Consider the following 9,743-nt stretch of genomic DNA (forward strand, 5'->3'; position numbering starts at 1 on the left):
GAGTTACTGAGAGGATTTGAAGGAGGATGGTGATGTGGTTTTCTGTTTGTCTTGGCTGCTCCATCAAAGTAGAAAGGAACATGTTATATCAACAGTTAGCCAGTGATGAATGCCAGCACTTGATCAAGGATAGGTGCAGATCTATTGCTGCCTGAGGGAAAGGTATTAGGGCTGCTACAGGTCCTGACATTAAAAGCAGCTACCTCCTATCTGAATGTGACTTGACAAGGGGCAGCTGGTGTGAGGGTTCAAGAGAAGAGTGGCATGGTCAGAGGTGGCTGGTTAGGGATAAGAACTCACCAAGGTCAAGAGAAGAAGGTGTTGCACTAGCTCCTGAGTAAAATCAAGAAAGCCAAACAATACATCTGGCCTGGCGTGAGTGTGCTGTGCTGTTGCACTGTTGTATTTGGTGTTTGGAGAGAGAAGTTTAGCAAATCAGATGCTTCCAGATATTTACAAATGCTAACTGTGGTCACAGAGAGCCCTAGAGTTCATGAAATATGTATAAATTTTCCTCACAGATTCATAAATGAACAGTGACAGCACAATTTACATATGTGTCAGAGAAAAATGAGTATAATTAATGCCCAAATCTTGTGTGGCTAATAGTTTGAGATCCTTCACTAACCTACTGCAAGACTTTCTGATCATGTTGTTTTTTTGACATTTCATGTAATTCTAATATACGGTGTAATTCACTGAAGTACATTCTTTTTTCTTTTTTTTTTTTTTCCTAAATAAAAAAAAATCCTCTGCTCTGTAATGTAGTGTCCTATTTGTGAAGCTATAGTTCTGCATCTAGAGGAGTATCAGTCTCAGCAGGTCCAGTTGCTTTGGGGAAGGGAGATTTTTTTTTTTTTTTCCAGCTGGGCAGTTCAGATACTGACAGTGTGGTTTCTACAAAAGAAGAACAACCATAGTCCAGTGTAAGATCTAGGTATTGATATTTTTTAAAAACTTATGCTAAAATAGCCAGAAGCATCCCATGAACTTGTAAGATCAGGACAATCACATTTATGTATTACAAAATTCAGATCCCTTTCCTATGTCCACACAAAGGAGGGCAGAGGTCTGTCATCCAAATATTTCTGCGTTGTTGTGTGGCTTAACAGGAGTGGAGCTTCAACTGTTTGAGAGCTGGAAGACTGGGTGATGTAAAATGTGGAAAGAGACAAAAAAACCCAAACACCTCCCTCTTCCCTGTGCCCCAATTCCCCAAACAACCAAGACAGGTTTTACACTCATCTCAAGTCTTTCAGTAGGTGACAGTGTATTTACTTCCAACTCATTAATTTTGATTTTATGAGCTCTGTAGGAGGACTGATAAATTCTCTGTACTAGGTAAATTGATTGATATTTTTAAAACATCTGTTGATCTAGATAATCTTCCTTGACTAGGGATGCAGTGTTTTCACCTCAGTCCCATATCCCAGTCTAAAAGAGTAAGGAGCCCTGTACCATGTGAGAGGCAGGGGATGGGTATGGTTCTTGCAGTGAGAATGTGCTGTCACCTCCACGTGGGCAACACAACAAGACTCTTCACAAGGTGTACTGCTCCTTTTTTGCATCCAGGCATGGACTACTGCTTCAGAGTGCTGGTTGTGTCAAAGCAGGCTGGGCATGGAGAAGAAAAGCTCGGAGTGAGGCAGGTAGTTCTGTCTTTGTCTATTGCTGAGCTTTCCAGAGCCATGTAAGTCCTGACAGCTGGCAGTTTTCTCTCCATTAGCTTGATCTCTTTCCTTTCTTAGTTAATGGCGTTGTCACTCTTCATGGCACCTCTTAGTTTGTGGAAGAGGGAGGGGGGAGCTACTGTCAGTGCAGCTTATTTTTGATGTGAAAGGGCATTTGGCTGAAAATATCTGCAGCCTCAGAGCCTGCAGCCTGCAGGAAGGCTCAGAGCCTGGTAGGACACTGAGCATGCAATCTCCTTTTGGGACATTGCATGGTGGGAGTGACTTAGACTAGTGGATCTAAAATTTAGCAGGCAATTTAATGTTGTTGAAGATGTTGGGACTTCAATTGTTGAACTTCATTCAAATGCAGATTTTTGTCTTAAAAAAATAAGACAACTGTGAGGAATGGGTAGGATTATGGAAACTGAAGTTGTTTTTATTGCTGTGATAGTTTTGGCAAGAGTGGGAAAATCTGAATTCAGTGACATGCATTTTTCTGCAAGGCTTCTATGACTAACAAGCGCTGGCTGGAGTGAGTCCCACAGGAATCTGTGGGAATGCCTAGAAGCGGGACCCAGTGGTTTCATTCTGGCTTTCAAAGAGATGAGCCTACCTGAGATAAACTAGAGACATGTCTATATCAGTTACTCTTTTACATGAAATAGAGGACCTTGTGGTACTTACAGATGAGTAATTTATTCAGGATTTTCCTTTGGCATGATTACCATTGCTTTTGTTAGATACAGCAGTTACTATACACAAATGTGTTTCTGTCTAAGGGAATAAAGACAAGTTTGTGGAGTTTTAAAAAAAAAGCTTTGGATGGAAATTGTTCTGTATAATGGAATATATGATAAGAGTTGTAATAAGAAAGCAGATATGCACTTTTTTTTTATATGGGAGATTTACTATAAAACAGTAACCTTTCAGGAAATTAGCATAGTGGAAAATAACTAGTCCATTTGGGTTTTATGGGAGATGGGGTGGGGGGAAGGGAGTTGTCATTTGTCTAAATATTATCAGGTATTTCCAAATGACATATATAGAAGGAAAATTAAACAATTCAAAATTGCTTTTTCGATTTCTCAACGTGGGTCATTTTTCAGTAATGTCTTTGGTTATAATTGCTCCATTCAGACTAACATTGAATATTTTGATCCATTACATGTCTGAATCAGCCTTGATTTCTCCATTTCTAATGTGTCCCTGTCTGCTTCCCAATTATAGCAATTTTTTATGCTTGAATTATATCCTATTTTCTCAAGATCAAAGATGTGTGGCTACAACTGTCATTTGATGCTTCCAAGTTTTAGTAAATACACATAATTTCTCTGCATAATGAGTATTTCATATTACATTGTGCTTTGCACATTCTGTATCCTTTAAACAACTTGTGAACATATGTTATGGCCCACCTTGCTGAAGAATTCTTTACATGCAAAAAGATGGTTCTGAGTAACCTCTAACAAGTTTTGCCACCGTGGAGTAGAGCAAAACCCCAGAAAAAAAACCCTGACTTTTGCCATTTCATTACGTAATTAATTAGGATATGAATACTATGCCTCTCACATTCTAATGTTTAACATCACTTTGCTTTCTGTACATTTTTTTTTTTGTTCACGTCTTCACTAAAAATGTGAGGTTATTTTTAAATAAAGGCAAAAACACCAAAATGCCCATTTACATAGCTTTTGGTTAAATCCCAGATTACCAGACCTCATTTAGCTTTAGTGGGGGATGGCATCAATCATCATAAGAATGCTTGGGCTAAGGCTTGTCTCTTCGCTTCAGACACCTAAGGATTAAACACTTAAATTCAAGTGTGATAGACAATATAACTGTACTGTGTTGGTTCTCAGTTTACATGTTGGGTCCCTTTATAAAGGGAGCAACTGGACTTGTCTGTAGGGAGAGAGATGTTCTTTGTTGGTCGGAGAGGGCTGGAGGCTGCAGGCTATGGGAGAAGGGTACTATAGCAAGGAACAAGGAGCTGGGACATGCAGAAAGCAGCCAGCCAGGTGTCAGTGGTGACAAAAAGAGAAGGTTCCTGGTCTCCAGAAAGGATGTCAGTGTTTGTTGCAGTTCAGAAAGCTGCTGACTTTGCTGAAACTAAACCCTGGAAGTAAGGAACTGCCTTGCACAAACACAGTAAGCAGGGAGGGGTCAATTTACAGAGCACTTTAATTTCAGTTCTGTCTGATCTAGCCCCTCTGAGTTAATCATTCCAGTAGTTTATTTAAAGAAGAAAAAGAAAAAAGAGTCTTTTGAGTTTAGCATCCTTTTGGTTCTTTCAAAATTCTCTTTAAGAATGTCTTGGAGTGTCCTTCAGGATGTCCTTGCTTCGTTAGGGTTCCATGACAGTTACAAAGTTGCTGAAGTTCCTTCTGTAGTCACCAGAGAGAGGCAGGCAACTCCTAGAGCGGTTAAGCTAGCCTGTCCTGCATGCTTCTGCGAAGAGAGGAATTGCCTTTTGGCTGAGTGTGTTTCAGCTTCACTCCTTTTGTAAAAGGAGCCTTTAGACAAGCTCTATTATTTGGATCTGTGCTTCCCCAGCCAGCTTTCAAACTCAATAGGAGAGATTTCTATTGTAGTAATTTAAATTATGGTGAATTATATTAAATTATTTTCTTCCTGTGGGAATGCAGACAAAAAAAGAATTATGTGTAGTGTGGACATGGTAGTACTTGGAAGTACTGTCTGAACCCCGAATCATATAGAAATGCTGCTACAAAAGAGGAACGTGCTTTGAAACGTTTCTTAATTGGTGGAGTGTGGTTCTGAGCAAGCAGTAAAAGCTGTGAGGTGCTTGCTGTTACCACCCCATTTGCTTATGAGATTTTTGTGTGATTCCCAGAGCCTCAACTAAGTTTGCATCAGTCAGCAGAAATTCTTCTGTTGACATTATTGATCCCAAGCTTAGGCCCTGAATTTTCTCCCTAGCCAAGCAAATGGTTTTGCACTCTAAATGTTATTTTTACCACTGCTCCTTGTGTATAATAAAGTGATGAATAGGGCTAAGTTTTCTGTTTCAAAATATTCTGTCTTGGTAAGCTGCCTCTTGCAGCCCTGGGCTCTTTACTGACCAGTGCCTTTTAGTTTTGTAGTTAGTTTTAATTTTGCAAAATGGTTCTTCCATTTATTTGATTTTTTTAAAAATTACAACTGTGTTATGTTGTTGCCAGGCTGTAAAGCTATGGTTGGAGCTCCTTCAGAATTTCTGTTGTAAATATATTATCTAGTGATTTAGATCTCTGTTGCTTTACACAGCACTATTCAAAATCATAGCTTGATACCACTTCAACTGTATAGTCTTTTGGGGAGAAGATGTAGACAAGTGATACATTAATTTCTTCATTAGCAACTTCATGGGAATATAAATAAATTATGTCATAACATAAAGAATGTGAATTACAGGATGGTGCAGTATGAAGTTTGCATCTGGAAGAACTAGCAGGGGAGTTCAGCTGGGCTGTGCCCAGTAAAGCTTTTGTACAGCAATGTCACCGACTTGGTTTTTTTCATTCTATTAGGGACAAAAAATTATTACATATATTTCAGAGCAGAAAAAGTCATCCTTTGAGGGGCTTATTTCTTTTTCTTTTTGTGCTTTTAAAGCCTGGTGGCTTCATTTGATTATGCTGAGTTGAAAGAAAAAATTTAGAAAAACACAATATTGGCATAGATGTGGCTTTTCTGTTATGGCCATGGCGTGAGGTAGAGATACCTGTGTCCTGACTGAGAAAAGATGAGAGTCTGTGAAGACCAGCATTGCATAAGATTGAATATTTAAACTTTTACTCTGGCTGTCTGTCTTGTCAGTGCATGCCATGACAAAGAAAATAAGAAGTTAAAAGCCAGACTCAAAGTGAAGAAATCAGAAGTAACAAACACCTGTGAGACTGTCACTAACACAGCTCTGGAGGTGGTAGATGATGTAGGAGAGCAAAATTATAGATACCACATGGTTTGTGATCACTGAAGCTAAGTAACTTAGGAAGGATGTTTGTTTCAGTGTTGTTTCATTTACGCTGAACTGAAAGCAATCAACTTTACCTAAAAGCATAGAGCATCTCTATGGTTTCTTTTGGTTATGGGTTATCTTTTACTGTTGTTAGGAAAAATAGGAGCTGCAGTGCACATCTTTCTTCCATTTGATATTACATTAAAACGATGCTGCACAGACAGGAGCGGTGTATTGAACCACTTGGCCTGCTAAAGAAACTGGTTTGGTTCCCTGTAAGTCTTCAGAAGGACCTTCAGGTATTTGTGGTAGGTGTTAGGTGCTGTCAGTAGAATGTGCTGTTTGGCAGTAATAGTTCTGAAGAGATGTCACACTGTAGGCAGAGAATAGGAGTTAAGCTGGTCACAGCTGACCCTGTATGATAGCTAGGATTGTGAGATGGACAGTCTACCAAATTCTGTCTTGGAGGCAGAAGGCAAAGAAAATGACTGGAAATGGCTGTATCAGGTTGGTTCTGTTCTAATACAGAAGATCTCTTTTAAAAAGTTGAAGATGGAAGGAAATATGTGTGGAAAAAAAGCCCCAAAATAATTGTGTTCGCTTCCCTGAGGAAAGGAGGGATGGTGGAGCAGCAGGGTAAGGATAATGAGCTTTAGGAGAATATGCTTCACCCACCTTGGGAAACTGGTAGGTACCTGTGCTTAAGAAAAATAGTGTAAAAATGAAGGAATGCAAGATAGCTGGCAGTTATTGAAAGAAACTAAACACACAAATTAACTAATGCAGAGAAAAGATAAAAGTGCAGTAGGAGACAAGTAAGAATGCATCACGGTTTGCTTCTTTTAATATTTCAGAATGTCTTCATGTTGGAGAAACAAAACCACACAGCTGAGGTACAGGCATTTAAGGATAAGATTGAGAGGCTAATGTGGATTATGTTATTAAGATGAGAGAGATTAAATACAAGAACATTTGATATATGTCTTTACAAAATGAGAATAATAATGACCTAGGGAAATACAGACCAGTCTAACTTTGATAGCCACAGTGATCCCAGAACAAACTAATAGAAGCCACCGTAGAAATACCTAGAACTCAGTAATGTGGTAAGTGGTCAACTTGGATTGGGCGAGAACAAACCATATTAATAAAATCTCTTAATAGGGTAACTGGTGTAGCAAGGGGAAGCAAGAGATAAGATGTGTCTTTTGTAAGGATTTGATATGGTCCTATGTGTCATTCTTGTGAGGAAAATGTGGAAATAGAGAAATTTCACATAAACAATAAACCTCTTTTTCATAAAACTGGACTCAGTAGTTTGCTTTTGGGCTGAGAGAGTCTTAAGTGGGCATCTGCTTTTGGTCTGTTTCTGTTCATTAATGACTTCAACGTAACAGGTCAGAGGTGGACACTTAGTTTAATTACAGACATGTTGGAGAATAGCATCAGATTCACAGTTATGAATACCAGAGGGATTCTTTTGAATCACAGGAAAAAAAAATCGGTAGATACAAGCAAAGTACTACTATCCACAGGAGGAAGAAATGGCATATACCTGACTAGGCAGTGGGACTGCAGAAGGAGATTCTCCACAAAGTGGAGATTCTTCTGTTCTGTTCAGCTTTTTCCAGCTAAGACAAGACTTCCAAAGGAATTCTGTATGTAGTCTGGGGCAAAACATGTCACAAACATTAGTGGCAAATTGCAGGCATTCTAAATTTAGAAAACAGGGATAATTTCAAAAGGTTACAACAACTAACTTTGTACAGCCTAAAAAAGAAAAAAATGACATATTGTGACAGTAGTCTGACAGATGATATTAAATAGAGAATAATTATAATTTATTCTCAAAGATGACTGGGGGGAAGGGCCAAACTAAAGCAGTTTTACTGGAAGCAAAAAATACTCAGGTTGGATAGTAGGAAGAATGCTCTAACTATTGAGCTGGTGAAACCCAGAAACGGGCTACTTAGACTGGAGTCTTCCTCAGTGGGAGATTTTTAGGAGCAGGTTAGACAAGTATTTGTCAAGGACCACTTGAAATTACTAGCTCTCTACACAGTGCAAATGTATTGGCCTAAATTATTTCTTGAGGTCCCTTTTACTCCTGTGTTTCTGTTTTATGACAACAAAAGAGCAACAAATAAGAATCTTTTGTTCTTACAGCAGTCAGTACTAAAAGGAAGGTACAGTCAGCTTGGAGGCTGGCAGCATTGCTGTTCTGCTGTCGTGGGAACAGGTCAGATTCAGATTATCGATCTATTCTAAGAACAGAAAAAAATGGAGATTAGTGCCTGAGATGCTTTTAGCATTCTTATGCATGATGAAATTAAAGCAGGGTTGGACAAATGTGACTTTTTCATTACTATCATTCGTGCATGCCGTAAGTTGTGCATATGTGATGTGCTACCCAGTCATTTATAGCTGTGAAGCCTGTAAAGATAGGGAAGGTAGTAATTGCAGTTGCCCCGCTATTTATGTCCATGCTACTAAAATAAGATGAAAGCACCTTGACAGCTGTAGGATGCAAGCAAATGTTACCTGACAGCTTACTAGAGATGTATAAATCAGGAGCAGTTGGATGATTAAAGGCTGTAATAGCCCTAACAAAAGTGCAACTGATATTTTTCTTAAAAGCAAAGCTGATACTGAAGCCTTATTCAATGGGCATCAGAATCGAGAAGAGCTAAACAGAGAGAAGTGTATCAGCTGGGTCAGATGAAGAGTGAGTAAGACCTACAAAGAAGACCTGCGTGACTGTGATGTGATGGCAATTTTAAACTGACATTTCATGTGTTAAGATCATGCTATTTTATAAATCTATTGCTAAAGATAGCTTTGCATACTAATAGCTCAATTACAGTAGCACAGGGTTGTGGCAGATGGGTGGGTGGAGGACTGTATATCATTCCAGTATGAGTCTTTGCCTTTTGCATGCCAGAAAATCATAAGGGAGGAGCCCTTCGCTACTAGTGCAGAAGAATCATAAGCACCTCTTCTGATACAGTGGTGTATGGCCATCAGAGCTTACAGCCCTTTTCAAGAAGGTTTTCACATGGATCAAGCCTTCTATCAAATTATTCTTTCCCTTGGTCTGAGTATGCAAGATTTCCTTAGTCCTTTCCTCCTGTTTCTGCTTTCTAAATATCCATACTAGGGACTGAATATTTTAAAATCCAAATATTATAAATCATAGAAAGTTATAGCTTGAAAGGGACCTTTGGAGATTATTGGATCCAGCCTCATGCTTGAAGTTGATTAACTTCAATGTTACAGGTTTGTGCAGGGTTTGCTCCATTCAAGTTTTGAGTATCTCAAAAAGATAGTGATAACACAGACTTGCTGGACAATCTGTTCCAGTGCTTAACTATTCTCAGTGGAAGAATTTTTCCTTTACGTCCAGTCAGAATCTACTGTCTTGCAGTTGGGGATATTTACCTCTCATCCTTTGCTGTGTGCCTCTGAGAAGTGTCTGTCTCTGTCTTCTCCACTCCCTTTTATGTAGTCCGAAGGGTTCAGTTCACTCACCTTTTAGTTGCATTTGCAGGTAATATTTGCATTCTGTCCATGAAGGCACTGAAAATACTGCCAGTAAAGAAAATACCTGTAAATCACAAGGGAACAGTAGAAGTGACTAACATTAAATTGATGGAAACTGCTCATGTACAAAGTTATCAAGATGACATTTCTAAATAACATCCTTGAGGCAGGATCATTAATATCTTCCCCTACCATGTCTTAAAGGCTGGACATTTGTAAGAGCCTCTCTCTTTAAATTGAGTTTATTCAAAGCTTAAAAGGATTTCTGTCTTTCCTTAAGAAAATGCAGTCTTTGGAGACTTCCTAAAACCAGTTCAGACTGAAGGGCTTTGGTTTTGCATGCATTTCACATTCCAGAGTATGTGGTTTCTGAGAACCAAACTGAGAAGAAATTACATTTGGTTTACATCTACTACTATTTGTTCTGCCAAACCTGAGCTAAGAGACACCACCATCACTTCTCCCATATGCAGTTTTCCTCCTGGGATTACTGGTTGCTTAAAATACGTGTTAAAAAAGTGATACAAACCACAATGTGTCTGTGCATGCAAGGGCGGGGGGGGGGGGGG

At 39.1% G+C, this 9,743-nt stretch overlaps 1 protein-coding gene across 12 annotated transcripts in view; it reads left to right on the top strand.

Annotated features, from left to right (window-relative positions):
- Positions 1 to 9,743, top strand: part of MYO3A (myosin IIIA) — a 135,428-nt gene that overhangs the window by 29,649 nt on the left and 96,036 nt on the right. The window lies entirely within an intron of this gene.

This window comes from Athene cunicularia (genome assembly GCF_003259725.1).
Source record: "Athene cunicularia isolate RWA chromosome 2 unlocalized genomic scaffold, athCun1 chr2_part1, whole genome shotgun sequence".
Lineage (NCBI taxonomy): Eukaryota > Metazoa > Chordata > Aves > Strigiformes > Strigidae > Athene > Athene cunicularia.